This window comes from Panthera tigris, chromosome B3, assembly GCF_018350195.1.
Source record: "Panthera tigris isolate Pti1 chromosome B3, P.tigris_Pti1_mat1.1, whole genome shotgun sequence".
Taxonomy (NCBI): Eukaryota; Metazoa; Chordata; class Mammalia; order Carnivora; family Felidae; genus Panthera; species Panthera tigris.
In genome coordinates, this window is record NC_056665.1 from 103,381,551 (window position 1) to 103,387,550 (window position 6,000).

Below are 6,000 nucleotides of genomic sequence, written 5' to 3' on the forward strand. Positions count from 1 at the left end.
AAAGCAAGCGTTTGAGAAACAGTAGCTCTAATTAATAAACATATCTACAGTGTAGGAGATTTGAAACTCTGGTTGCTTATTTGTGGATAATTTTCTCTCTTTTAGCATCTCCTGGTTTGGGAATTACAGCCATGCGTATGGATCATTGAAACTATAGGTTTCCACGTGCAAAAAACAAACCAGGTGGGGTATGTGGGGGCCCAGGTTGCTGGAGAAATTCCAGGCTATGTTTAGCCTTCTGAGATAAAACACGAGGGCATTTATTTTTAAACACATCTAAGGTGTTTTCCAACACCAGCAAGGAAAGAGGAATCAAAACTGATGCCTAGTGGTTCTGACAGTTATTCCATTATAGTGCAGTTATGGCCACAGAGGTGATGTGTTGGCTCCCAGCTGAGGAGTATTGTATGTTCGAAGCAGCAATGGAGTAACTCAATTCCAATGAAACCCAAGTTTGGTGAAGCAATGAGAAGGCTATTCATCGTGACCAACCTTTAGAGAAACTGGCCTCGCCTTCTGGGGAAACATGTCTTACGTTTCAAGCATGTGTAATGGCCTGGTTTTGCAACATGGTGTTAGTTCAGAAAGTATGCTAAGGATTCGGGCTTCTCAGCCCTCTCTAAAACTTGTCAGCCTACCTCTTCTTGAAACCCCCAGTGCCCTCCTCTCTTTAGGTGTCTTCATCTGAACTCTTCTTAGAGGGAGTGCTGAGTGATTGGAGAGATGTGCTTGGGGCACCTTCTCCTGCTTTCCACGGGGGACCCCAGGCTTCTGGCTATGCTTTTCTCGGGCAGCTGGGACCTGAGCAGCCTCATGGGTCTCCCCTCCCTACCACCACTCACTGCTCCCAAACTGTTCTCCTTCCACTGACTTATCAAGCTTTACCTGTCCCCTGTTCCATTTTTTTGGCGGACCCTGAACGAGCAACCTGGTACCCTAGTAGAAAGCTCCAGGAAAGCTTCCTTAGAATTGAATATATGCATTCAGCCATTGGCACTGGCCTAACTTAAGTAATAGTGACTTCTTCCCCACAGATAACATTTCCTTTATGCCAGACAGATTTGGTGCCCTTTCCCATGTGGACTCAGGCCACCTTTTAGTTCCAGCTGTTATTGTGGCAACACCTGTACCCGGATGTAGCCTGGCAGCCCCTTTCCTCCTGCCTCAGGGCTTCCCCCACCCCACCGCCAGTGGGAGCCAGCCCAGCCATGCCCACACACATGCATGTCCGCGTGGGCACGCACACACATACACACACAGACCTGGAGGTGTGCTGGAGTCAACACTCCAACTTTGACCAATGGAGACAAGAGCCCATGGGTAAAACTCCCCTCTCCCATGTCTTTCACCCTCCCTCTCCCCTCTCCCGTGTTCCTCAGAAGCTCCGCCTGAGGGACTGACCCATGTGACCACAGTGGTAGCCAGTTCCCAAATGCACCCCTGGATTGCCTTTCCCTTCCTCCTTGTTTTGTTTCCTGGTCCCCCCACTCTAGATCCTGGGGTTTACTTCTCAAAATAAACTACCTGCACATAGGCCCTCATCTCAGGCCTTCTATTTGGAGAGAACCCAAGGCAAAACATCCTTTCTAACAGAGGACTTCTTAAGACCCTCTCAATCTAAGACAATACATGTCCACAGGTAGAATCTCTGGGCTGTGGGGTATTTGTTGAGAGACAGTGCTCCTCCTCTCCCCTCCCATAGTTATCTAGGCATAATCGCTTATGGCTTTTGTCATGTTCGATTGTCATGGCCTGCTTATGTTTGTCTCCCAACACACCGAATTCAGGGATGGCATCTCCTCTGTCTCCATGTGCCCAGCACCAAATCTGGCATGAAGTTGGTGCTTAATAAACATATTCTTCCTTTCTTTCTTTTTCTTTCTTTCTTTCTTTCTTTCTTTCTTTCTTTCTTTCTTTCCTTCTTTCTTCTTTTTTAGATTTATTTATTTATTTATGTTGAAAGAGAGAGCAAGCAGGATAGGAGCAGAGAGAGAGAGATGGGAGAGAAAGAATCCCAAGCAGGCTCCACACCACACAGCCCAATGTGGGGCTCGAACTCACAAACCAGGAGATCATGACCTGACCAAAATCAAGAGTTGGATGCTTAACCAACTGAGCCACTCAGGCTCCCTTAATAAACATTCTTGATAGATGGAAGAATAAATGAATGAGTGAATGCAAGAGAACCATGGTTGTTCCCTAACACTTATCATAGTTAATTATTCACTCTACCTAAACCACATCTACATCCCCCTAAATACAAACGCGATATAATATAAAATGATCTAACAGAATTAAGGGACATTTCAGGGGGAAAAATGCTCATGCGCACACACACAAGGAATGCTTTTGTCATTCCTGTGACTCTCCCCCTGTCATCATTCTGGAGCCTCTTGTTTTGTAGCCACTGAGAACTGACCCCAACTTGATCCCTTTTTTCTGCCTTCCTGGGTGATCTTTTAGATAGAATTTGGATCTGCATAGACTTCCCTTCAGAGATTCCTCCAGGGGATAAGGGAGTCATAGCAAAAACTTTAGGTCTTCTATGAGTTTTTAGGATCACTCAGAGCTGGGGTGACAAGGCACATAATCCCCATATTTTACCTGGATCCCTATAATAAAAGACCAAGCCATCTTGGCACCAAGAAGAGAAACTCATCTTGCAAGGCATCTCAGGGTGCCAGCAAGCTCTGTTCAAATTCCGTTACCCTCTCTCTGCACTTCCTGTGCAACTGTGATGATTTTTCTCTGCGACCTGTATATTCCACTTGCGGTGATGCTGAACCCGGCAGGAGGGGAGGCAGGACCTCTGTGGGAGAATGTAGTGAGAGTGATCACACACCCCTCTGTAGCCAGGAAGGCTCAGCACCTTTGTTCCTGCAGCTGGAAGGCAGATTCTCTCAGTAGCTTAAGTGGAGTCCTAAAGCCTTACTTACTATAAAACATTTGAAATAATCGCAAGTTTGTACATGATCTTATTTTAAATTTAGTTTCCCTTTTAAATGAGAAATTAAGCTCTCAGCAATGTCTGCAACAAAAGTAGTAGTTGTAGCAGACTTAAGTAAGTTTAATATTGTCTTGCGATCAGCCATGACTTATCAGTTAGGATGCTTTTGGTTGCAAGTAACAGAAACTCCAGATCAAACCAACTTGAACAATAAGAAATTTATTCTCTCACATAACAGAAAGAAAAGAGGTACATTTCCCGGGCTGGTTGAGTCAGCAGCTCAAAGATGTCATCAAGGACCCAAGTTTTCTTTGCTCCACCATGTTAAGTGTTGGCTTCACCTTTGGGAGTGAGAAAGTTGTAGCAGTCAGTCCCAAGCTTCACACCCAGACCCCATAATCCAGAGGAAAAAGAGAGACTACCTCGTCTAGTGGTTCCTTTTAGGAGAAAAGAAACATTTCCCAACGCTCCCCCACCCCATCTGATTTTATCTTGTAGCTCATATCTAGAAGAGGGTCTTAGCTTGAGCTAAATTATGCTCCAGTAAGAAATAATCCCCAGGATATGAGGACGAGCTGGCTGTGACATCTGTCACCCCATTGATGGCCAAGGTTGATTTGGCTGATCTGGCTGCCTAGGTGGGTGTTGCCTTCCTCCCTTATGGCTCCATGTGTGTCCCTCCCAAAGCTGCCCGCTCACCTGTGTGAGAGGACAACCTTCCCCAGTAGAGGAGGATATTTCTTCAGTCAATGGTGTTCGGATAACTCCTCCGCTAGAACCTCCAAACAAGCTCTAGAGGTCCAGTTGTAGAAGGTGGGGTCAGTCAAGCTTCTGAGATTCCAGATACCTCCAAATGAGGTGCTGCATGTGGCAGCCTGCCTTTCTCAAAAAGAAAGAGAGGAAGGAAAGAAGAAAGGAAGGAAGGAAGGAAGGAAGGAAGGAAGGAAGGAAGGAAGGAAGGGAATAAGGAAGAAAAGGAGGCTGAGAGGGAAGGAGGACCCCCAAATCTCTCTGGTTTCACACAGCAAACGTTTACTTTTTGCTTCATGCAAAGTCTGCCGTGAGTCCAGAGACTTTCCAGGATGGTGATCTCCTTGGGTTGGCTCAGAAATCTTGTGGTACCTGCATGTCCAAACATTCTTTCACAGTTGCTGTGTCAGAGGAAGAGAGTGGTGGAAGGCCTTGTGCAACAATCTAATGTTGAACCCTGGAATGATACTTGTCACGTTGGTTCATGGCCCGTTAGTTATATGGCCCCATCCATTTGCAAGTGGATGGAGAAGCATGATCTTCCTATGCCTTAGGGATGGACTGTAGAACCAAATAGGGAGGGTGCTGGAAAGTCTCTGTCACTGTGCTCAGTACTGATGAATAGCTTGCAAGGGGGTGGGAGAGTGATGAGCAGTGTTGCAAGATTAGGCTGATCTAAAACAGGATGGATGTTGGGGACTGAACCATAAATCTACCCCAGGTGGTTTGAATATTAAGAAGACAACAAATATAAACCTTTGACACTCTTGGCAAATGACACAGAAATCAGAGAGCAGGTCGTTCTGGGTTGACCATGTGTTGATTACTCAATTTTTTTATTCGATTATAAGAGAAAAGAATGACAATTCCAGTAATCTGTGTTAGAATCTCACCTGAACACATCACCACCCTCTACCTGAAAAGTCCCATCTGCTTAAACAGTTCAAATTGGGAGATACAGATTTTTTTACATCAGGGTTGATTTGGACTTCACAACTGAATATTTGAGAGCCCATAAAATATGCTTTTCAACGCTGCTGAGCGATCTCTATTAATTAAAACTCAGTTACATGGCTAGTGATCACACCCAGTCCTGGATATAAGAAACAAGTGGGTGGGCAACTTTTGGAAGCTCTTTTTTCCTATAAAACCAAACCTAGGACACTGTAAAGGGTTTTTCGTGTCCCCTCAATTTCTCAAAATGGGACTCGCCTACTCTAAAAGGTAGTGTCAGCCTCATTTTTGAAAACTTCTTTTAACCCTCTTGCCCATCCAGTGACCAGCTGCATTAAAATTGTTTAGAGAGGGGCAGCCCTCAGTCATCGGTTGAGCATCAGGCTTCATCTCAGGTCATGATCTTGCAGTTCGTGAGTTCAAGTCCTACATCAGGCTCAGTGCAGAGCCTGCTTGGAATTCTCTCTCTCTGCCCCTTCCCCACTTGCTCTCTCTCAAAATAAATAAATAAACTTTAGAGTAAATAAATAAATTCCTTAGAGAATTTTAAAACCTTGCACAAACAGGGGGAAAAAAGGTAAATAAATGGATAAATATAAATATGTAAATAAATATATACATAGAAGCAGCTCAAGTTTGGAGATTCTGCTTGAATAGCTGTAGTATGTGGTGCTAGAATCTGGATTTTTCTAAAGTATCCCAAGTAATCACGACACAGCACCAGGTTTCACATCACTGCAATCTATCAATAGGTAAAGGGCCCCCCATTGACATTGTTTTTTTCTTCACCTGATCGTTACTTTATGGAACAAATAACAGTTCTCCTTAGCTTGTTAGGGAAAACAATGTGACGTTTATTGAGCCTAATAGAATGATAAATCCAGTCTGCAGGCACTTTATTTTGTCTACAATTAGTTATTTTGTTTGTTGGTGCTTTTCTGATAAGCTGGATGAGGATATCTCCAAAGGAAGCACGGACACTTTTTTCTGATTTGACTCCTTATAGGGTAACTTTTAACGTAACTGAGCCTGTTTTTAATAGAGTTGTCTCTCTTCATATGCAGAAGTGTTTGCTAGTGTTCATTGCTTGCCACTTACCGTGGCAAATATCGGATGATAGAAAACTTGCCTCCACTCTCTGCACCTCAGTTTATTCATCTGTGAAGTGGACGTAACAGTAGCATCTATTGCAAGAGGTTGTTAAAAAGCAAACAAGACAGAACAGAGAACCGAGAAACAGACTCACGCAGATACGCCCAATGGAATTTTGACAAGGTTGCGAAAGAAACTGAACAGAGGAAAATGGCTTTTTCAAGTTTCCGGTGCTGAAGCAATTGGACATCCTTTGG